Raw genomic sequence first — 25,577 nt, forward strand, 5'->3', positions numbered from 1 at the left:
TTTGTTCATAGAGTTGTCTTGTGCCCACCCTTAAATCTACAGCTGCTTCACATTTGGACTTAAATCTGAGACCAGATGGTCTCTGATGTGATTTGTTTCATCTTAAGTTTCCTTGTGTAGCTGGGGTCTTTACATTAATCTAAGTAGGGATTCAGATATGTCTAGGGAATGTCTAATGAACTGGTAAGGCAGCCTGTGAGGAGACTATTTGGATGGGCCAGTTAGTATGAAAATTTCATTTTTCTTTCTTTTTTTTTTGGCTGGAAGAGACCGAGGAAGTATGTTTTTGAGATGGAAGCCTGGGAAATGAGAGAATGAGGATTACAGCAGAATTGATCCCTGGACCTGACCTCATGAATATTTATCTAAGTATTTTGGAGAAGAGGCAGAGAGAAAGAGAAACAAAATAGAGAGAGAGAGGGAGAGGGTTGGTTTTTAAAGAATGGTTGACCATAGAATGGTACCAATTCAGATTATTTTGATGTACTTTCATCTCTTTACTGTTTCTTAGAGACACATGCTTTGCATAACAGGTATTTGGGAATATCACTGTATAGCGTGCTTGTGTTATAATCAACTTTTGATTTTCTGTGTAGGAGATAAGCTGTGTGTGCTCCAAGAAATATTCTCTAATTCCTGAGAATGTTTATTGAGGCAAACCACATATCTAACTAATATCTTTACATACCTGGGGTTTGAGGGAAGGAAGTTATTTTGCTTTTTTTCCCACTGACACGAGTTAGGGCCATTGTATTTATTAACATTTACCTCAACTCTTTTCTTTTGGGAGGAACTATTAATAAAAATCTGATGGCATCAGTACACTCCATAGCTTCATGAACTTTATTCAATTTAGGGTATTCAGTTCCACTCACTAGAAGTGCTTGATTTGTTTTACAAACAAATCTGTACTAACCCATCTCATAGCAGCTCTTTTCCAGCACATTCTTGGGTTTTGATTTAGTCAGCCTATTAAGCAAGTCACATTTGCAGCCTGACCACTGTTTTACAATCTTAGCAATGTCATCTTCATTATTTATTTACTATGGAGGCTCCAAGAGAACATGATATTTTTCCTGTGGTTGCCTGGAGTTTGTGTTTGGACACACTGAACTGATTTCTCCTTCATTGGCTGTGACTTGCATTTATGTGATTTTTTTTTTTTTTTTGGTCAAATATTCCAAAGATTTATATAAACACAGCCAAGACAAAGCCTTCCTTTATTGAAGGACATCCTCTAGGAATAGTAATAGTGATATTTATGCTTTCATTTATTTCCCTTTCTTCCTTGGGAGTATGCTGACAGCCCTGAGAAATCTGTTTTCTTTAGAAGGATCAGATATCATTCTTCTCAAGTCATCAGAGCCACCTCCTGCAGAACTTTGGCTAGTTTGCTTACCTTGAATTTCCCATCGATATTTCATTTAACTATAACTAGGTCAAGCAAATCTTACTGGGTCTAGACAGGACTTCATTTTTCCCTCCCTTGGCATGCCTACTTTAAAATTTTTTTATTAACAGGTATTTCTAAGTACTCTCCTGTCCCTTCAAACATATGATCTCTTTAAGAGATGTGAAAATAAATAGCAGGAATGAAAAAAATACACTTAGTGAAGTTTGAAAGTCATTCAAACGCAGAGAGCTTGACACAAGAAACCAAAACTCAGTCTTCCTATGTTCAGAGATTTTTGCTCATGATAAAATGTGGCTTCCTGTTTTTAAGACTAATCCAAGTGCATGAAAATCAACTTGTTATCAGAGGGTTCTTGCCAAAATGTGTTTTGGGTGATGTAAATTTAAGTGATTAAATGATACAGTCATAGAAATACTTAGTTAAATGCAGGACTGGAATATTTGAAATATTCCTTGGTGAAATATATTTGAACAAATTATTCCTAGAGAAATATATATCATTCTAGCAGACCTTACTAGATATGAAAAATATTAACACATTTATTCATCTCTCTCATTTTTAAACACAATGAACACTGATTTTTTCAGATTCATTACTTAATGTGTTGAATAATCAAACTTACTCAAGAGCAACTTATTGTTCATGGCAAATGCAGATTTTGAAAGAAGAGTCTTTTAAAGTCTGCTCCTGTGCAGACTCAAAGCAAATGAAATACAGAAAGTTCAAAACAGGGTACATGTATTTAATATTATATGTAGAAATTGTATATTCAGTGTAAAAATATTATGTTAATAAATGCTTCACTATGCATATGATAGTCAGTAATCATAAATTAACTAGTTTAGTTTAAGTGTAGTGCTTTTATATTTCTTAATATGGAGTGATCTTGGGGAAACCATATCTACTTGTCCTGTGCAAAATAGCATGCTTAAGCATTTTACAGAAAATAGATGACCTTCTGGGGATAGGTAAAGGGCTCTGGGATGTTGGGAGAGGTCACTGTTTCAGGACACAAAGACGTATGGGTATTGGATAGTCAGGGGCCGACAGAGATGGACAGTATTCCTTTGTATAGTTCCATTGTTTATAAGTTTCACTGAGTTGAGGGTGGGGCCCAAGAGCAGCAGTAGCAGTGGGAGTGAAAGTAGGTGGAATTTTGCAGGCTTTTCTTAGGAAGATACTGCACCTCATGCCCTAACCTTTCCCCACTCTGCCCAATTCATATTTTTTTTTCTTGAATCTGTACTTTCAAAAACTCTAGTAAACAGGTTTATCAATTATACTTTAAAAAGGAGTGATAAGAGTATGACCTTGAGTTAGTGTATATTAATTTTAGAAGTATTTTTATTGAGATATAATTCATATACAATGATATTTACCCAAAGTATACAATTCACTGTTTTTTTTTTAAAAAATATATTCACCAGGTTATGCAACCCTCACCAGAATCTAATTTGAGAATACTTCCATCTTCCCTTAAAGAAATATTATACTCATTAGCAGCCACTCACCATTTTCTCATACTTTCTCCTACCATCCTTAATCAACCATTAGTATACTCAGCCATTAATATACTCTCTGTCTCAGTACAGAGATTGGCATCTTATATATTTTCATATAAAGGAAATTATGTGGTAAATATTAAGAAGAGGTGGCAAGAATACACAGAAGAACTATTCAAAAGAGATCTTAATGATCCAGATAACCATGATGGTATAATCACTCACCTAGAGCCAGATATCCAAGAGCGTGAAGTCAAGTGGACCTTAGGAAGTATCACTGTGGACAAAGCTAGTGGAGGTGACAGAATTCCAGCTAAGCTATTTTGAATCCTAAAAGATGGCTCTTTGAAAGTGTTGCACTCCATATGCCACCAAATTTGGAAAACTCAGCAGTGGCCACAGGACTGGAAAAGGTCAGTTTTCATTCCAATCCCAAAGAAAGGCAATAACAAAGAATGTTCAAACTACCACACAATTGCACTTATCTCACACACCAGCAAAGTAATGCTCAAAATTCTCCAAGCCAGGCTTCAACAGTATGTGATCCAAGAACTTCCACATGGTCAAGCTAGATTTAGAATAGGCAGAGGAACCAGACATCAAATTGACAACATCCATCGGATCATAGAAAAAAAAGAGAGTTCCAGAAAAACATTGACTTCTGCTTTATTGACTATGCTAAAGCTTTTGACTGTGTGGATCACAACAGACTGTGGAAAATCCTTAAAGTGATGGGAATACCAGACTACCTTATCTGCCTCCTGAGAAATCTGTATGCAGGTGAAGAAGCAACAGTTAGAACAGGACATGGAACAATGGACTGGTTCCACAATTGGAAAGGAGTACGTCAAGGCTGTATATTGTCACCCTGCTTGTTTAACTTCTATGCAGAGTACATCATCTGAAATGCTGGGCTGGAAGAAGCACAAGCTGGAATCAAGATTGCTGGGAGAAATATCAGATATGCAGATGACATTATCCTTATGGCAGAAAGTGATGAGGAACTAAAGAGCCTCTTTTTGAAAGTGAAAGAGGAGAGTGAAAAGACTGGCTTAAAACTCAGCATTCAAAAAAAGAAGACCATGGCATCTGGTCCCATCACTTCATGGCAAATAGATGGGGAAACAATGGAAACAAACTTTATTTTCTTGGGCTCCCAAATCACTGCAGATGGTGACTACAGCTATGAAATTAAAAGACGCTTGCTCCTTGGAAGAAAAAATATGACCAACCTAGACAGTGTATTGAAAAAACAAAGACATTACTTGGCTGACAAAGGTCCATGTAGTCAAAGCTATGGTTTCTCCTGTAGTTATATATGGATGTGAGAGTTGGACTGTAAAGAAATCTGAGTGCTGAAGAATTGATGCTTTTGAACTGTGGTGTTGGAGAAGACTCTTGAGAGTCCCATGGACAGCAAAGAGATCCAACCAGTCCAGCCTAAAGGAAATAAGTCCTGAATAATCATTGGAAGGACTGATGCTGAAGCTGAAACTCTAATACTTTGGCCACCTGATGTGAAGAACTGACTCATTTGAAAGGACCCTGATGCTGGGCAAGATTGAAGGTGAGAGAAGGGGACGACAGAGAATGAGATGGTTGGATGGTATCACCGACTCAATGGACATGAGTTTGAGTAAACTCTGGAAGTTGGTGATAGACAGGGAGGCCTGGCGTGCTGCAATCCATGGAGTTACAAAGAGTCAGACACAACTGAGTGACTGAAGTGAACTAAACTGAACAAACATTAGTGTACAAGCTGTACACTTGTACATCTAATGTACTAGATGTATTTGAATATCTGGTTTTACTTCTACTACCACTTGTTTTTATGAATAAAGTCTTACTGAAAAATATCCACACCCTAGGTATGAAGATGTGTTTTATTTTAAATAAAGTCAGTTCTTCAAGCAGGTCTCTTTAACCTTATGGTCTACCTTTCCACCTGGCCAGAACCCCAGAGCTACTGGACTAGGCTGGGGACTTGCCTCTCCAGAGTAATTACTTCCGTTTACCCTTTTTACAAGTAAAAAGCAGCGATAGCAGCGATAGCAACCCTTGGTATTATTAAATGGAATCTCCATCATAAAAGTGAACTGGGGTGGGGCAGTTGTTGTCCAAGTATCCTTGGCCTGCCTAGAATGGAGTCTATCCTTAGAATGGGAGCTGGTTGAAAGAATGACCTGGTCTTTTTGGCTGTGTCACCTGAAAAAGAGCTTCTGCAACACAGGGCTGAGGGGCGTGAGAATAACCAGAAGCCTGCTTGGCATGAAAACTGTAGACTCAGACAAGGAGGTGGGGCAGAGAGTGTCCCTGTCTTCTTGGCAGGACATGCCTAGAGTCGGCCTAGGAGATGAAGGGTCTTGGTAACCTGGAGGTAAAGGGTTGGGTGAGTGCATGATGGAGTGAGTTGTGGCTCAGACCCCATAAACTCTTGCTGTTTTACTAAGACTTAATATATTTTCTTGAATGACTGTTTGTCCATTTGCTTTATGCCTTGAGGACAATTTTCAGAGCCTTCATATAATTGCTTTTTATAATTTTTACTAGTTCACTTGCTGAGAAGTGGGTCTCTTGAGCACTTTACTTCACCATTCTGGAATTCCTTTCTTTGAGATTGGAATGAAAACTGACCTTTTCCAGTCCTGTGGCCACTGCTGAGTTTTCCAAATTTGCTGGCATATTGAGTGCCGCACTTTCACAACATCATCTTTCAGGATTTGAAATAGCTCAACTGGAATTCCATCACCTCCACTAGCTTTGTTCGTAGTGATGCTTTCTAAGGCCCACTTGACTTCACATTCCAGGATGTCTGGTTCTAGGCCAGTGATCACACCATCGTGATTATCTGGGTCATGAATATCTTTTTTGTACAGTTCTTCTGTGTATTCTTGCCACCTCTTCTTAATATCTTCTGCTTCTGTTAGGTCCATACCATTTCTGTCCTTTATCAAGCCCATCTTTGGATGAAATGTTCCCTTGGTATCTCTAATTTTCTTGAAGAGATCTCGAGTCTTTCCCATTCTGTTGTTTTCCTCTATTTCTTTGCATTGATCACTGAGGAAGGCTTTCTTATGTCTTCTTGCTATTCTTTGGAACTCTGCATTCAGATGCTTATATCTTTCCTTTTCTCCTTTGCTTTTTACTTCTCTTTTCACAGCTACTTGTAAGGCCTCCCCAGACAGCCATTTTGCTTTTTTGCATTTCTTTTCCATGGGGATGGTCTTGATCCCTGTCTCCTGTACCATTGTACAGGACATCATGAACCTCAGTCCATAGTTCATCAGGCACTCTATCTATCAGATCTAGTCCCTTAAATCTATTTCTCACTTCCACTGTATAATCATAAGGGATTTGATTTAGGTCATACCTGAATGGTCTAGTGGTTTTCCTTGCTTTCTTCAATTTAAGTTCGAATTTGGTAATAAGGAATTCATGATCTGAGCCACAGTCAGCTCCTGGTCTTGTTTTTGTTGACTGTATAGAGCTTCTCCATCTTTGGCTGCAAAGAATATACTCAATCTGATTTCGATATTGACCATCTGGTGATGTCCATGTGTAGAGTCTTCTCTTATGTTGTTGGAAGAGGGTGTTTGCTATGACCAGTGCATTTCCTTGGCAAAACTCTATTAGTCTTTGCCCTGCTTCATTCTGTATTCCAAGGCCAAATTTGCCTGTTACTCCAGGTGTTTCTTGACTTCCTACTTTTGCATTCCAGTCCCCTATAATGAAAAGGACATCTTTTTTGGGTGTTAATGCCAAACAATGCTCAAACTACCGCACAATTGCACTCATCTCACATGCTAGTAAAGTAATGCTCAAAATTCTCCAAGCCAGGCTTCAGCAATACGTGAACCGTGAACTTCCAGATGTTCCAGCTGGTTTTAGAAAAGTCAGAGGAACCAGAGATCAAATTGCCAACGTCCGCTGGATCATGGAAAAAGCAAGAGAGTTCCAGAAAAACATCTATTTCTGCTTTATTGACTATGCCAAAGCCTTTGACTGTGTGGATCACAATAAACTGTGGAAAATTCTGAAAGAGATGGGAATACCAGACCACCTGAGCTGCCTCTTGAGAAATCTGTATGCAGGTCAGGAAGCAACAGTTAGAACTGGACATGGAACAACAGACTGGTTCCAAATAGGAAAAGGAGTACATCAAGGCTGTATATTGTCACCCTGGTTATTTAACATATATGTAGAGTACATCATGAGAAACGCCGAACTGGAAGAAACACAAACTGGAATCAAGATTGCCGGGAGAAATATCAATAACCTCAGATATGCAGATGACACCACCCTTATGGCAGAAAGTGAAGAGTAACTCAAAAGCCTCTTGATGAAAGTGAAAGTGGAGAGTGAAAAAGTTGGCTTAAAGCTCAACATTCAGAAAACGAAGATCATGGCATACGGTCCCATCACTTCATGGGAAATAGATGGGGAAACAGTGGAAACACTGTCAGACTTTATTTTTTGGGCTTCAAAATCACTGCAGATGGTGACTGCAGCCATGAAATTAAAAGACGCTTCCTCCTTGGAAGGAAAGTTAGGACCAACCTAGGGAGCATATTCAAGAGCAGAGACATTACTTTGCCAACAAAGGTCCATCTAGTCAAGGCTGTGGTTTTTCCTGTGGTCATGTATGGATGTGAGAGTTGGACTGTAAAGAAGGCTGAGCGCCAAAGAATTGATGCTTTTGAACTGTGGTGTTGAAGAAGACTCTTGAGAGTCCCTTGGACTGCAAGGAGATCCAACCAGTCCATTCTGAAGGAGATCAGCCCTGGGATTTCTTTGGAAGGAATGATGCTGAAGCTGAAACTCCAGTACTTTGGCCACTTCATATGAAGAGTTGACTCATTGGAAAAGACTCTGATGCTGGGAGGGATTGGGGGCAGGAGGAGAAGGGATCGACAGAGGATGAGATGGCTGGATGGCATCACTGACTCGATGGACGTGAGTCTGAGTGAACTCCGGGAGTTGGTGATGGACAGGGAGGCCTGATGTGCTGCGATTCATGGGGTTGCAAAGAGTCGGACACGACTGAGCAACTGAACTGAACTGAACTGGAATTCCTGCCTCTTTCATTTACATTTAAGTGCAAATATTCATGTAATTCTGACAAAATGATAATTCTTATATATTTAATTTATTATAACTTTTTGGGTTCCCAGTGATTTTTCTTTTTATTGTTTTTTTTTTACATGTTATGACACATGGAACCTGAAGAGTTTAAATTCGCCTTTACTGTTGTGGGGAAGAGAAGCTCACTTTAGGCATGTGTTTTGCCAAAATAGTGTGCCTCATATTCCTTTACCTGTATTTAGTCTTTTTGAGAGAAAATATGACAATTGAACAGTTATTTCTCTCTGTATGCATCATTTGATCCTGAGCAATAGATTGTTTCTTTAATGGCAAATGATAATGCTGTGCTTTTCTGTGAGAGATAGCTGATATCATTTTTCCCCCTAAAGACTGAAAAGTGAAAATAAAATGATATCCTTTTAGTGGAAATTTCTTGTCACTACTTTGGTATGAGATAAAAGAAAATAAAAACATGTTATGGCTAGGGAAAGCAAGATAAATTGTGACTGGTAACATTATTTTAAATTTAAATGGTATGTGGGGAATAAGCTGTATGACAAGAGTCTGGTGGTTATCCATGATAACCACAGTCTTTGGGAAAACACAGACCACTGAGGAATGATTTTCAAAGTATTTCTTAATTGACTTCATTTTGGTGTGGAACTTCTATAAGACCCTATAGCATGATCCCTCAAAATCATTTTTATTGCTTCTGGTTCTACATAGCAGCCCTGGAAGTGGGCCTTAGAAGTATCCGAATTATAACACCAGGCTTTTATTATGTACATGGTATTTCTTACAGATACTTTAGTGATTCTAAATTTGTGGATTTTTCCCACGTAAAAGGATGAAAAGAGTGATTTTTGTAATCACAGTGCCCCAGGGACTCCTGTTGTTATGGACCTGAGCATCTGTACTTAGGCAGTCAACCACCATTCCAATAGGCCAGGCAAATAGTGTTTTACCACTCTTGCTATGGGATTATTGTCCATTTCTTTTACTGTACTAGAATTAAAGTGGATTTCTGCTCATGAACCTTTGTTTTAGAGTGAATGTTATATCTCTTAGTACTTTAAATCTTTTCTATGAATAATTTCAAAAATACTTCAGAAGAAAATCATCCATTTTCATCTCTGTGCATGAACTTTGTTGCAGAGATAAAGCTGTTTATGAAATGCCTTTAGAAAGGATTTGCAGATGCCAGTGTCTAGTGGTGCTGGTGACTACAGCAAAAAAAGTTCCAGAATCTCCCTAAGTGCCTGACTTGAAAGGGCTTAGAATCACAGAAGGTAAAGGAAAGGATAGTAGGTGGAGTTTCAACAGTTATTTTCTGTTTGTGTTACTGCACTCTCTTCGTTGTTCTTCCCCAATTGGGAATGCCTATGTGTTAAATAATTAGCATGTGCAATGTAGTGCTTCTGTATAAACATTCATTCCAAATGCACTATATTATTTAATTTTGAAAGATAGCCAGTGAGGATCGCATAGCTTTTCCATTAGGAGAAATAGCCTGATAGTAGCCATGCAGAGCAGAAGTAGCAAAACTGGCACTTAATTCAGACATCTTATTCCAAGTTGATACTCTTCACTATAACATACAGAAAGGTCTGGGGGTGAGGACAGAGGCATCCATGGGATGTAAGAGAGGCCAATGGGAGAAGAGAAATCACTCAGGTTCCAGGAAGTGAGGTGGAGGTAATACAAGTATGAGGTAGAGAAGATTTTTCCCTTCTTTTATTTTTTATTTTTGACATGAAATGCATTACACTTAGGATCCAAAATTTTAACTTTCTGAATTCTTAGTAAGCAAAGTTTTAAGTTGTTTACTAATGCTGATATTTCTTAAGTTGATTTAGTGATGTTTTCATCCTTTTGGGTTTTTATTGTAAAAGTTTACCAGAGTTTGTTTTTAAAAAACATTTTAACCTAAAATTGAGAAGTACAGATGGCTTGGAGAATCTTCTTTGTAGTTTGCTATTATGAAAAAGAAAAATGATCAAAACTATGTGTATATAGCTAAGAAAATTAATAGGATAGAATTATTTTTGCTGTTCTACCTTTTCCTATCCTGGGCCAGAAGTATCAGGCTGTGTGTTTCATCTCCTGCAGAAGCATTCTGTGTTTTTCATTTTACATTTCTAAGTAAATATGTGTTGATGATAACCTCTGGAGTTTTTATACTTAACCTGTATTCTTCTTGTATGACAAATAGATGATATATGATGACTGAGCTCCCTTATTTCATCTACCACCTTTATTTCTCCATGTTTTCTTAATTTTTGATAATTATATCATTATTCAAAGCTTCTCATTTTGTCTTCTGTATAAAGTCACCCATTTTCTTTTTTTTTTTTTTTGAGTTCTTATTATTTATTTTTTTTAAATTTTATTTTATTTTTAAACTTTACATAATTGTATTAGTTTTGCCATATGACCTCTATTTTTGTTTTAGTTCTTCATTTTATTAATTTTAGATAGTTTCTCTTGACTTCTTGCTTTATATGATGATTATATTAACCCCCTACCTGTCCTTCCACATGTGCTTTCCTCTTTCTATCTCCTGGCTTCTGATAGCTCCATTTTGACATGACCATTAATATTTTCATACCATTCTATAACTATTAATAAATCATCTATACTTTGTGGGTAATTCTAGATGTTGAAAATGAATAAACACCATTAAAATAAAGAGGTATAATAACTAATATAAATCAAGTACTTACAATGTGCTAAGTACCATTCTAAATTGCTTTACATATAATTCAAAGTTCTTTACATATATTTGCATATATTAATCCTCAAACAATACCATGAGGTAATATACTTTATTCACATTTTACAGATATGGAAACTGAGGCAATAGGAGGTTAACTAACTTGCTCAAAGTCACATAGCTAAAAGTAGTGGAGCCAGGATTTGCATTTATGTACTCTTGAGTTAGAATACATTTCTGCTAGAATTAGATTTCGCCATATACCAAACCACACTAAAATTTTAGTGAATTAAAGCAGCCTCTATTTCTTTACCTTAAGATTCTGTGGGCCAAAGATTTGTGGTGCACTTAACTGTGCAGTTCTTTGGTGTTTGGCTTGTTCATTTCAGGATCTGTGGTCAGTACAGTAGCCCTGGTTTTGGAAGTTAGATGGATGTAGGTTAGGGCCAGAAGGATCAGGCTATATGTGTTTCATCACTCAGCAGGCTAGTCTGATCTTGTTCTCGTGACATCTCGTGGTGTTCAGGGAGAGAGAGAAATAGAGGGAAACGGAGGAAGGCAAGGCCTAGGCCTGGAAATGGCACACTGTCACTTCTGCTGCATTCTATTGGCAATAGAAGTCACATGATCAGCCCGAATTCGAGAGGAAAGGGAATAGATTCCATCTATTGTTGGGAGTTGCTGGAAACAACTAGTGTGCTTACAGAGAAACATAGTTAATTGTGGCCATTTTCACAATCTATCACAATTCTCTTGACCATTACACATATTGCTCTTTATTATATAAATATTATTCACTAGAGAGCCAATATGTACTAAGATTACATTTCATTCTCCAGAATTCCAGTGTCATCACTCAACATAAAAAATGATATTGATAAAAAGAGACTTATTTCTTAGACTCCATCATTTGCTCAATTATTATATTATGTTTTAATTTGTTTTATACTACGCCTTTTCTTTCTTGTATGTTTTTTCTGGGGCTTATGATTGCCATCTCCCCCTTAAGAAATACATCCTTACTTTACTATGTCTATAATAGTTTATAGCTTTGTATTTACTTTTTCTAATGTTTATAATCCATGCCCTTTTTTGTCCCCTTGAAAATGTCCCTGGATCCAGATTATTCTGGCTATAATTTGCACAGATCCCTTTGTAAGCTGTCATTCTGGGACTTCATTTCATGTATTTTTGGATTTTTGTTTACTCTTTGTATCTTACAGCTTTCCTGGCTTTCACTCTTGTTTTGCTAGGGGCTATCTTAAAACAACTTCTGCAGAATACAAGTAAATTTCACAAGGCCTTATGTGTCAAAAAATGGATTTATTTTCCTTTTACATTTACCTGAGAATTTGTCAGGGTGTAGTTTTCCAAGATCAAAATATTTTCCTTCAGTGTTTTGAAAATCTTGCACAACTATCTTCTAGCTTCTATTACTTCCAGTGAGAAATGTGATGGCAGCAACTCTCTTGTTCCTTTATAGGTTCTTTTTTTTCTCTTTCCCTTTTCTTCTCAGATATTAGATTTCTCTGTTCTTTTTGTTCTGAAATTTCACAAAAAAATATGTTTAAGCATGGATCTTCTGTTAATATTTGTGAGATCCCTTTAAATTTTAAATATAAATTTTTTATTTCAAGCTCTCAGATTTTTTTTTACAACAGTTGTCCCTTTGTTTTCTCCGTTTTCTTTAGAATTCCTGTGGGTAAAATGTTTGACTTCTTAGATTGACTCTCTCTATGTGTCTTTTAAATCTCTTCTCTACCTGCCTCCTGTGAAACATATATGCATGTTTAGAACCGGATATGGAACAACAGACTGGTTCCACATTAGGAAAGGAATACGTCAAAGCTGTATATTGTCACCCTGCTTGTTTAATTTATATGCAGAGTATATCATACAAAATGCTGGGCTGGATGAAGCACAAGCCAGAATCAAGATTGCCAGGAGAAATATCAATAACCTCAGATATGCAAATGATACCACCCTTGTGGCAGAAGGTGAAGAAGAACTAAAGAGCCTCTTGATGAAAGTGAAAGAACAGAGTGAAAAAGTTGGCTTAAAACAACATTCAAAAAACGAAGATAATGGCATCTGGTCCCATCACTTCATGGCAACTAGATGGGGAAACAATGCAAAAAGTGAGAGACTTTCTTTTCTTGGGCTCCAAAATCACTGCAGATGGTGACTGCAGCTACGAAATTAAAAGACACTTGCTCCTTGGAAGAAAAGCTATGACAAACCTAGACAGCATTGTTAAAAAGCAGAGACATTAATCTATGGTTTTTCCAGTAGTCATGTATGGATAGGAGAGTTGGACCATAAAGAAGGCTGAGCGCTGAAGAATTGATGCTTTTGAACTGTGGTGTTGGAGAAGACTCTTGAGAGTCTCTTAGACTCAAACCAGTCAATCCTAAAGGAAATCAATCCTGATATTCATTAGAAGGACTATTGCTGAAGCTGAAGCTCGCATACTTTGGTGAAGAGTGTTGGAGCTGATGTGAAGAGCCAACTCATTAGAAAAGACCCTGATGCTGGGAAAGACTGAAGGCAGGAAGAGAAGGGGATGACAGAGGACAAGACGTTTGGATAGTGTCACCGACTCAACGGACATGCATTTAAGCAAGCTCCGGGACATGGTGAAGGACAGGGAAACCTGGCGTGCTGCAGTCTGTGGCGTTGCAAAGAGTCGGACATGACTGAGCAACAACAACTCGCTTTTGTTCCACATTCTTAAAGATTTCCTCAGCTTTATCTTTTAAATTTATAATTGAATTTTTAATAATAATACTTCTAATTTTTAAGTGTTTTTTCTGAGTTTTTTTTCTTCACATTGTGTTCTTTTGTAGATTACATCTTCTTGGACATTTTGGAATATATTTATGACAAATTAAAATTAAAAAAAAAATCAGTTTCTTTTAGGTTCAGTTTTCTAAAACTTTGGTGTTTTTCGTGTAGTTAGTTTTCTCCTAATGACCTCTGATTTCTGATTGTTGGTACATGTATTGCTGTTGTTGTTCAGTTGCTAAGTTGCGTCTGAATTGGCCACCCCATGGACTGCAGCATGCCAGGCTCCTCTGTCTTTTGGTCCCTCCTGGCATCACAGTTCAAAAGCATAATTTCTTTTGCATTCAGACTTCTTTATGGTCCAACTTTCACATTTGTACAGGACTACTGGAAAAACCATGGCTTTGACTATATGAATCTTTTTTTGGCAAAGTGATGTCTCTGCTTTTTAATTTCTGCACAGCGTGTTGAAAAGCAGAAACATTTCTCTGCTGACAGAGGTCTGTATAGTCAAGGCTATGGTCCTCCCAGTGGTCATGTACAGTTGTGAGAGCTGGACTGTAAAGAAGGCAAAATGCCAAAGAATTGGTGCCTTCTAACTGTGGTGCTGGAGAAGACTCCTGAAAATCCCTTGGACAGCAAGGAGATTGAACTAGTCAATCTTAAGGTAAATCAATCCTGAATACTCATTGAAAGGACTGATGCTGAAGCTTCAGCTCCAGTATTTTAGTCCTCTGATATGAAGAGCTGACTCATTGGAAAAGTCCCTGATGTTGGGAAGGATTGAGGGCTGAAAGAGAAGAGGGCATCAGAGGATGAGATGACTGGGTGCATCACCGATGCAATGGACATGAACTTGGGCAAATTTCGGGAGGTGGTGAGGGACAGAGAGGCCTGGTGTGCTGCTTTCCATGGGATCGCGAGTTGGACATGGCTGGGCAACTGAACAACAACTAGCTTTCCTTCCAAGGAGCGAGTAAGTATCTTTTAATTTCATGGCTGTAGTCACCATCCACAGTGATTTTGGAACCCGTGAAAATAAAATCTGCCACTGTTTCCACTTTTTTCCTGTCCATTTGTCATGAAGTGATGGGACTGGATGCCATGATCTTAGTTTTTTTGAATGTTGAGTTTCAAGCCAGTTTTTTCACTCTCCTCATGTGATTGAGGGAATAGGTGAGTACTCTGTGAGCTTTGTGTATACAGGGAATACTTGTAAACCTGCAGGCTTAGCTCTCATATGAGTAGATGGGAAGTTTATTGCCCTATGTGAAGCTGTCAAAGAAGAGTGAGGGGTTGACCATTCACATGTAGAAACCTTTCATTACTCCAATATTTTCACTTTAAAGTTTAAGTGAAAAATTTTAAGGTTTCATTCACTTATCTACTGATTTGTTGTTTCACAATAATTCCAGGAGTTGACTCCTTCCACATTGAAATTCCTTCCACAAATATTTTTAGTTTGCAGCTTTCTCCTTCCTATTTCACTTAGTGACATTCTTTTATTTCTCTATCTTAGATATTTGTTGAAATTCACTCCCCCTGGACCTCTTATTTTCTATTATAGATTTATACCTCTGTTATTCCTTCAGCATAATTTTAATAGATTCTCAAGAGGGAGCAGGAAGAAACATGTAACCTCAGTTGGATACTTCACCCAGTTGTTTTCTCCATGCCTTACTTTATTTGTCTGCAGTGTGGGAGACCTGGGTTCGATCCCTGGGTTGGGAAGATTCTCTGGAGAAGGGAAAGGCTACCCTCTCCAGTGTTCTGGCCTGGAGAATTCCATGGACTGTATAGTCCATGGGGTTGCAAAGAGTCAGACATGACTGAGCAACTTTCAGTTCTTCTTTTACTTTTCAAAAAAGAAAAAGCCTAGCTTTATATGCTCTGCTCAGGAGGAATATCATTCTTCTTTAACTAATGAAGGAATACTCTTTATGTAGTAGCATCTATATTTACTATACTTTTAGGTCTTTTTAGCTAAATCTCTTAAAAACAAAGATGTTGTTTATGGTTTAGCATCTACTGGGATGGGAATGAAATACTTATGTTGGTGTACTGATATACTATCCAGATATCACTATATTATGGAATATGGTAGGTCTGTTATATTTCCCTCTTCCAGCTGTCCTTGGATTATCTGATATATTGGATAGGAACTCTTACAATACATGTATATAAATATGCTTAATTAACATAGACAGATTTCTAGTCAGTGGTTGGTATATTAATCTGGCAAATCCTTCTTCTCCCATCCTGCCAAATTTTTGATTCCATGAAAGTCTGCCAATCTAGTTCTTAATGGCTCTAAATATGGGGAACCCTTCATGTAGACTTCCTTGAAGCAATGGCCTGTCTTCTTGTTCTCATTCTAATTCTTTTGGAATGTTCTCTTCTTTTTCTCCCCTGTTCAAAACCCTAGAAAGTCACTCCCTTCCTCATTGGGTAAATTTGCCTGGTTTACTCTCAAGTCCAGCTCATGTTTTATTGAACTCACATTGAATTCTCCCAGGGATGTGATTTGCATGTCCTCACCTTCTTTTCTTTCCTGTAAATACTTCTAGCTCTGTGTCTTCGCCATCATCCAGAGTGTCCCTTAGCCTCCCCCTGAGAGTTTTCACATACATTTTCCCTGTGTCACTTTGCCCATGCAAGGCATGGAGGTGTTTTCTTTGTTGTTTTGATAGCCTTCTAGAAATACAGGTTAGATAAACAAGAAGGACTTTATAAACCATTCGGACTTAAAAATTCAGTAATATTAGATCAATTTTGGTGTAGATCAAGGTGCAGGAAGGATTATTATTTTTATAAGTCTAAAGTATTTCATTCTATTAATTACATATATCTGTTCCTGTATATAGTATCATTAAAAGTGTTTCACTGTCCTAAAAGTCCTCTATTTTTCACCTATTCATTTCTTTTCCCCCACTAATCCCTGGCAGCCAGTGATGTTTTTACTGTAGTTCTGTTTTTTTCCAGAATGTCATATGGTTTAAATCATATAGTATGTAGCCTTTTCAGATTGACTTCTTACACTTACTAATATGCATTTAAACTTCTTCCATGTCTTTTCATGACTTGATAGCCTATTTCTGTTCAGCACTGAAATAATATTCCATTGTTTGGATGTACATAGTTGAGTTATCCATTCACCCACTGAAGGGGACATCTTGGTTGCATCTAAGTTTTGGAAATTAGAATGAGCTGCTATAATCATCCAAGTGAAGATTTTTGTGTGGATTTTGGGCTCCAAAATCAGTGCAGATGGTGACTGCAGCTGTGAAATTAAAAGACACTTGCTTCTTGGAAGAAAAGCTATGACAAACCTAGACAGCATATTAAAAAGCAGTGACATTACTTTGCTGACAGAAGTCCGTCTAGTCAAAGTTATGGTTTTCCCAGTAGTCATGTATGGATGTGAAAGTTGGACCATAAAGAAAGCTGAGCATCGAAGATTTAATGCTTTTAAACTGTGGTGTTGGAGAAGACTCTTGAGAGTCTTGTGGACTGCAAGGAGATCAAACCAGCCAATCCCAAAGGAAATCAGTCTTGAATATTCAATGGAAGGAGTGATGCTGAAGCTGGATCTCCAACACTTTGGCCACCTGATGTGAAGAACTGACTCAGTGGAAAAGACCCTGATGCTGGGAAAGACTGCGGGCAGGAGGAGAAGGGGACGACAGAGGATGAGATGGTTCAGTGTTGTCACCATCTCAATGGATATTAGTTTGAGCAAAGTTTGGGGAGATAGTAAAGGGCAGGGAAGCCTGGCATGCTGCAGTCCATGGGGTTGAAAGAGTTGGATGTGACTGAGTGACTGAACTGAACTAAAATTTTAAATTCTTTTGGATAAATATCAAAGAGCATGATCACTGGATGAGATGTTTAGCTTTATAAAGAAGTATGTTTAGTTTTATAAGAAACTGCCAAACTCTCTTCCATAGTGGCTGTAACATTTTGTATTTCCCCTGAGTTTCTGTTTCCCCACATGCTTCCCAGTTTTTGTTATCAGTGTTCTGGGTTTTGGCCTTTCTGGTTGGTGTGTAGTGGTATCTCATTATTGTTTTGATTAGCATTTATCTAATGACATATGATGTTGGACATCTTTTCAAATGCCAGTTTGCCATATCTATATCTTTTTTGATGAGGTGACTGTAAGGTCTTTGGATCATTTTTTTTAAACCAGATTCTTTGTTTTCTTTAGTTTTAAGAGTTCTTTGTATACTTTGGATAACAGTCCTTTTTCAGATATGTCTTTTATAAGTATTCCTCCCAGTCTGTAGCTTGTCTCCTCATTCTTTTGACACTGTCTTTCACATTAAGGTTTATTTTTGATAAAGTTTTATGTTCTGTGCTGTCTGTCTCTTTGTGCTGAAAAGTACTTCTGGAATCTTGAAATTCTTGTTGAGAGGTGAAATAGTTTTTGTGAATTTTGGTGTAGTCTCTAGAGGGACATTCCAAACTTGATGTCTTAGTTTACCCTTGAAGGCTCATATTATATTAATATCTATCAGTTCTCACCTCCTTAAAGGGAATTCTATGCTCTTGACATTGGGCAGTTGTGGATTTTTGGCCATGAAGTGAGAGCTAAATATTCTGTGGGTTTTAGATCTCTTATTGGAAGAAATGTAAATCTTATTCCCACAAAATTGAAAACGGCTGCAATAATGTTAGAGGCGGTGTGATTTTTGGAATGTACATGTGATGAGGAGTAATGAGACCTGGTTTCTAGTGTGAGCACTAACATACGGTAGCTAGTAATTTTGGCTAAATAATGCTAACAAAAGCCTATTTCCTTATCTGTAAAGTTGGAACAATAAAGCTTAGTAATAATATTAATTACTAATAAGATTCTTTCATGGTTTTAATGGCTTGATAGCTCTTTTCTTTTTAACACTGAATAATAGTGAATAATTTTGTGATGGTTAATTTTATGTGTCAACTTGGTGAGGCCATGGTACCCAGGCTTTAGTCAAACAGCATTCTAGATGTTATTGTGGAGGTGTATTAATATTTTAGATGTGATTACCATTTAAAATCAGTAGGCTCTGAGTACTATTACCCTTCATAGTATGGATGGGCTTCATCTAGTCAGCTGAAAGCCTTAAGAAAAAAGATTGAGGTCCCCCAAAGAAGAACAAATTCTGACTCTTGATTGCCTTAGACTTGAGACTGTGGCATCAACTCTTTGCCGGATCTTCAGCCTACTGGCCTGCACTGCAGATTTTTGTCTTACCAGTGTCCATAATCAAATGAGCTGGTTCCTTAAAATCATTCAGTCAATCAATCAATCAATGAATCAATTAATCAGTCTCTCTCATACACAGATACACAGCACACACACACACAGTCACACACACCCTATATTGGTTCTATTCCTTTGGAGAACTCTGACTAATAAGACTATGCAACTGCCTAGATACTATGACAGTAGGATAAAATCAGTTAATGAATGCAGCTGTGCTATGTAAACTTCAGGGCACCACACTGAAATATAAATGACATAAAACCCACATATAGATACAGAAGCTTTTCTGTATAAGGGAATGATTATTTCCTTGTTTTTTATATTTGTTCACCCACATTATACTAATTAAAATGGTAGCAAGATTAAAGAGCAGATCTGGAAGCAAAACATGAGCTCTGGAGGTTGAGTGAAGATTTGGAATAAGGGTCGGTTAGAATGTACTGGATCTCAGAAGGGTAAAGCAGAGAGGGGGTTGGTTATGAACACAAAGAAAGGGGTGAAATAAAGGTTTCTGGATTTGGTCATTAGGAGGTAACAGGTGATATTTCATGAAATGGGTTTCATAGGTTGATGGTAGAGGATCTCCACTTGTATGGGCAAATCTAAGGTCATAAAATGTTTTCAAGAAGTACACTCTAGAAAAGGAGTAAAATCTAGGGCTCATACCCTGTAGAGTTATTTTAGAAACACTTACTTTTAGAGGATCAGGCATCATCAAATAGCCAGAACAGTAACTTAATCTAGCAGGGTAGGAGGTCTGTTTGTGAGTTTAAAAGCAGAGAAGACATTTTAATATCTTACTTCTTTGTTCAGATTTCTCTTCAGATTGTGTGGGAAAGTTCTTAATAAAGAGATCAAATAGAGAGATAAGAACTTTGCTTAATATAGTATGTACATTTGATGCTATCAAGATTGGCAAATTTTCTAGATTAAAAGCTACTATTAGTTCACTGTTTTTTTAGCCAACATATTTTCATTCAAATTATCTATTATGCACTGACATGCAAGAGAAACATCAGTTCCTAATGAAATAAGCCCCCTAGTTTTCTAATGTTTTATGTCTAAGGGTGATCTCACGAATACAAAGTTTAATGGAACTCAAGTGCTGTACTAAGTAAATATCCCCTATTTGCAGTAATCTCATGACCATATTTATTTTAAATTGCTGGAATAAATGATTTCTGTTCAGATGATTTTTAGGTAGACCTACCCAGAGTTGATTCCCTGATGCAAGTGCTGATGTGCAAACAGCAAGAATCTGAATGCATGCATAATCAATAATGCATCTAGAGGCTCTCAACTGAGTTCACTCAGAGTATCTATTAGACCTTGTCTTTCAATATCTCATCTCTCTAGCTAATTAGGCAAGCATTCCAGGGAACCTTGGGTGCAGTAACCCACCTTACTTTGAGCAATAAGGAGAAAGAAATTATCCCTAGAGGGGTGAAAGGTAGTTTTCTGTGGTGGCTCCATACATATTTGAATGTCTCAATTATTTTGGACAACTGGCACATATTTTATAGAGTCCTTTATTCATTCAACGTTTATTCAAAAACATTAACTGAGTGCTTCCTAGGTGTCAATTATTGTTGGGAATAGAAGACAAGTTTGCTGCTATTTGTGTACTGTTTAATCAGAGAAGATAGAAAATATACAAGTAAACCAATAAATAAATAAGATACTTTATAGCTAGTACATACACGTCCTAAAAAATGAAGTGGGTATCTATTGTAGGGTGGGTAGTGAGATTGGCAGGGCTAATTATATAGAGTAGTCAGGGAAAGCCTGTCCAAGGAAGTGACTTAGGCTGAAGATTTAGAAGAAGAGATTTTCCAGGGCAAATGGGATTACAATCCCAAAATTCTGAAGTAGGATTTTGAAGTGAAAGTGAAAGTTGATCAGTCGTGTCCAACTCTTTGCAACGCCATTTACTATATGGTCCATGGAATTCTCCAGGCCAGAATACTGGAGTGGGTAGCCTTCAATTCTGACCCAGGAGTCTAACCGGGGTCTCCTGCATTGCAGGCAGATTCTTTACTAACTGAGCTATCAGGGAAGCCCTGATATTATATATATGATATATAAGATTTTAATATGTTGAAATAAAAAAGGAAGTCTGCCCGGCCATAGTGCAGAGATTAGTAGTAAGAATGATATGAAGGAAGACCCTGTACAATCTTAAAGATTGTAATTGGGAGTTTGGATTTTATTCTAACTATATTTGGAAGCCACTGGAATATTTTGAGTTGGGTATCAACATGATCTACTTTCTGTTTTTTCTGCCGTTCTCTCTTACACTTTTAAAGGCACTTAACAGTCTGCTTTCCATGGGTTTTCTGAGTCAATATTTCAAGTAATGTGTTCTCTAGATAGTTCTTGTTTGTTCAAATAGCCCCATTCCATGAAGTGGTAGTAATAATATTATTACTGTTTTTTAATTGCATAACTGCCCCAATATTTTATATTTACTGTCAAATGAATTGTGATACTATAAACATCTCATAAAGTAAAGTTAAATTGATTCCATTATATTAGAATTTGCACACACACAGACCATGAGGCACATTCAGCCCATTGACATCTTTTATTTTTTTTTCATTTGGGATTTTACAAATTGGGAAACTTAACATAAATATCTAGAGTAATGGGAAAATATAGTATATACACAAACAAGAAAGGTATATACACAAATAAGCTCATATTTGGAAAATAACGTTAGAGAAAGAACTTAAGAAGGGACTTAATCAGATTAAAAGACAAAGATGGTGGGGAAGCAGGTTTACAAAGCCAAAGAGGAAAGCCTGGTGACCAACATTCAGTGTGTATGGCTTGCAGTATTTGGGAAATTGTCATATTACATACAGCTTGTTGTTGTTCAGTTGCTAAGTTGTGTCTGACTCTTTAAGACCCCATGGACTGCAGCATGCCAGTCTCCTCTGTCCTCTACCATCTCGTGGAGTTTACTAAAATTCATATCCATTGAGACAGTGATGCTATGTAACCATTTCATCCTCTGCTGCCCCCATTTATTTTTGCTTTCAGTCTTTCCCAGCATCAGGGTCTTTACCAATGAGTCAGCTCTTCATATCAGGTGGCCAAAGTATGGGAGTTTCAATATCAGTACTTCCAGTGACTATTCTGGGTTGATTTCCTAACTGACCAATTTGATCTCCTTGCAGTCTGAGGGACTCTCAAGAGATTTCTCCGGCACCACAGTTGGAAAGCGTCAATTCTTTGGTGCTCAGCCTTGTATATGGTCCAACAATAACATCCATACATGACTACTGGAAAAACAGCTTTGACTGTATGGACCTTTATTGTCAAAGTAGTGTCTTTGCTTTTTAATATACTGTCTAGGTTTGTCATAATTTTCCTTCCAAGGAGCTAACATCTTTTAATTTCATGGCTGCAGTCACCATCTGCAGTGATTTTGGAGCCTAAGAAAATAAAATCTGTCACTGCTTCCAATTTTTACATAGAGCTAAAGGGATCTAATACATATTATGAACCCATATTGTAGGAGTTCAAGTTTCATATCTAGTGCTTTTTAGATACATGATGTTTGACAAGGTACTTAATCTTTCTCTGTTTCCATTTTCTTCTCTGTAAAATGGGGATAATAAACTCCTTTTTCATAGGGCTGCGATGAGTATTTTTTAAAATCAGTTTTTGTTTTTATTTTATTTATAGTTGACTTACAACTTCCGTTCCCTGACAGCTCAGTTGGTAAAGAATCCTCCTGCAATGCAGGAGATCCCGATTCGATTCCTGGATTGGAAAGATCTGCTGGAGAAGGGACAGACTACCCACTCCAGTATTCTTGGGCTTCCCTTGTGGCTCAGCTGATAAAGAATCTGCCTGCAGTGTGGGAGACCTGGGTTTGATCCTCGGGTTGGGAAGATCCCCTGGAGAAAGGAAAGGCTACCCACTCTAGTATTCAGTCCATGGGGTCACAAAGAGTTGGATACTTTCACTTTTGATTCACAATGTTGTGTTAGTTTCTGCTGTCCAGTTCAGTTCAGTTGCTCAGTCATGTCCGACTCTTTGTGACCCCATGGACTGCAGCACGCAAGGCTTCCCTATTCATCGCCAACTCCTGGAGCTTGCACAAACTCACATCCGTAGAGTCAGTAATGCCATCCACCCATCTCATCCTCTGTCATCCCCTTCTGCTGCTGCCTTAAATCCTTCCCAGCATCAGGGTCTTTTCCAGTGTGTCAGCTCTTTGCATCAGGTGGCCAAAGTATTGGAGTTTCAATTTCAGCATTCCTCCTTCCAATGAATATTCAGAACTGATTTCCTTTAGGATGGACTGGTTTGATCTCCACGCAGTCCAAGGGACTCTCAAGAGTCTTCTCCAACACCACAGTTCCAGTAGTCATGTATGGTTGTGAGAGCTGGCCTGTAAAGAAAGTTGAGCACTGAAGAAATAATGCTTTTGAACTGTGGTGTTGGAGTTTCTGCTGTACAGTAAAGTAAATCGGTTATACATAAATATATCTACTTAAAAGTTTCTATTCCTATATAGGTCATTACTCAGTATTGAGTATTGTGCTGTACAGTAAGTTCTCATTAGTTATCTTTCTTATATATGATCATGTGTATATGTCAGTTTTAGTCTCCCAATTTATCCTTCCCTCTTTTCTCCCTTGGTAACCAAAAGTTTGTTTTCTACATCTGTAAACTCAGTTTCTGTTTCATAAATAGGTTCATATATGTTGTTATTCAGTTGCTAAGTCTTTGCGACCCCCATGGGCTATAGCATGCCAAGCTCCTTGTCCTTCACTGTCTCTGGGAGTTTGCTCAAACTCATTTCCACTGAGTCCCTGATGCCATCCAACCTAGATATCCTCTGTCACCCGCTTCTCCTCCTGCCTTCAATTTTTCTCAGTATCAGTGTCTTTTCCAATGAGTTGGCTCTTCAGATCCGAAGGCCAAAGTATTGTAGCCTCAGCTTCAACATCAGTCCTTCCAATGAATATTCAGGATTAATTTCTTTTAGGATTGACTGTTTTTATCTCTTTGCTGTCCAAAGGATTCTCAAGAGTCTTCTTCAACACCACAATTTGAAAGCATCAATTCTTCGGCGCTGAGCCTTCTTGATGGTCCAACTCTCACATCCATAGGTGACTACTGGAAAAACCATAGCTTTAACTATACAGACATTTGTTGGCAAAGTGATGTCTCTGCTTTTTAATATGCTGTCTAGGTTTGTCATATCTATTCTTCTAAGGAGCAAGCATATTTAATTTCATGGCTGCAGTCACCATCTGCAGTGATTTTGGAGCCCAAGTAAATAAAGTCTGCCACTATTTCCACTTTTTCTCCATCTATCTGTCATGAAGTGATGGGATCAGATTCCATGATCTTCATTTTTTGAATGTTGAGTTTTAAGTTAGTTTTTTCACTCTCTTCTTTCACCCTCATCAGGATGCTCTTTAGTTCCTCTTCACTTTCGGCCATTAGAGAGTTATCTGCATATCTGAGGTTGTTGATATTTCTCCTGGCAATCTTGATTTCAGCTTCTGATTAATCCAGCCTGACATTTCACATGATGTACTATGCATAGAAGTTAAATTAGTAGGGTAACAATATACAGCCTTGCTGTACTCCTTTCCCAATTTGAACCAAGCAGTTGTTCCTTGTCCAGTTCTAACTGTTGCTTCTTGATCTGCATACAGTTTCTCAAGAGGCAGGTAAGGTGGTCTGGTATTTCCATCTCTTTAAGGATTTTCCATAGTTTGTTGTGATCCATACAGTCAAAGACTTTAGCACAGTCCGTGAAGCAGAAATAGATGTTTTTCTGGAATTCCCTTGCTTTCTCTATGATCCAGTTGATTTTTGCAGTTTGATCTCTGGTTCCTCTGGTTCTAAATCCAGCTTGTACATCTGGAAGTTCTTGGTTCACATGGTATCAAAGCCTACTCTGAGGGATTTTGAGCATTACCTTGCTTAGCATGTGAAATGAGTGCAGTTGTGCGGTAGTTTGAACATTTTTTAGCACTGACTTTCTTTGGAATTGGGATGAATACTGACCTTTTGCAGTCCTATGGTTATTGCTGAGTTTTCCAAATTTGCTGGCATATTGGGTGCAGCACTTTCACAGCATCATCTTTTAGGATTTGAAATAGCTCAGCTGGAATTCTATCACCCCAACTAGTTTTGTTTGTACTAATGCTTCCTAAAAGGCCCACTTGACTTTACACTCATTTTTTAATTTTAATTTAATTTTTTTGTGACTCCTTTTAAAACATTTTTTTACTTTTTTTAAAAAATGGAGTACAGTTGCTTTACAATGTTGTGTTAGTTTCTGCTGTATAAAAATCAGCTATATGTATACATATATCTTCTCCCTCTTGTGCCTCCCTCCCTGCCCACCCCTCTAAGTCATCACAGAGCACTGAGCTGAGCTCCCTGTGCTACATAACAGCTTCCCACTAGTTATCTATTTAACATGTGGTAGTGTATATATGTCAGTGCTAGTCTCTCAGTTCATCCCACCCTCTCCTCCCCTTTTCCCCTTGTCTACAATTCCATTCTCTAAATCTGCATCTGTATTCCTGTCCTGAAAATAGGTTCATCAGTACTGTTTTTTCTAGATTCCCTATATATCCAAAATATACTATACTTGTTTTTTTTCTTACTTACTTCTCTCTGTAGGACTCTAGGTTCATCCACATCACTGCAAATGACCCAATTTAATTCCTTCTTATAGCTGAGTAATATTTCATTGTATGCATGTGTCACTCTTCTTTATCCATTCCTCTGTTGATGGACTTTTAGGTTGCTTCCATGTCCTTGCTATTGTAAATAGTGCTGCTATGAACACTG

This window comes from Bos taurus, chromosome 8 (assembly GCF_002263795.3).
Source record: "Bos taurus isolate L1 Dominette 01449 registration number 42190680 breed Hereford chromosome 8, ARS-UCD2.0, whole genome shotgun sequence".
Taxonomy (NCBI): Eukaryota; Metazoa; Chordata; class Mammalia; order Artiodactyla; family Bovidae; genus Bos; species Bos taurus.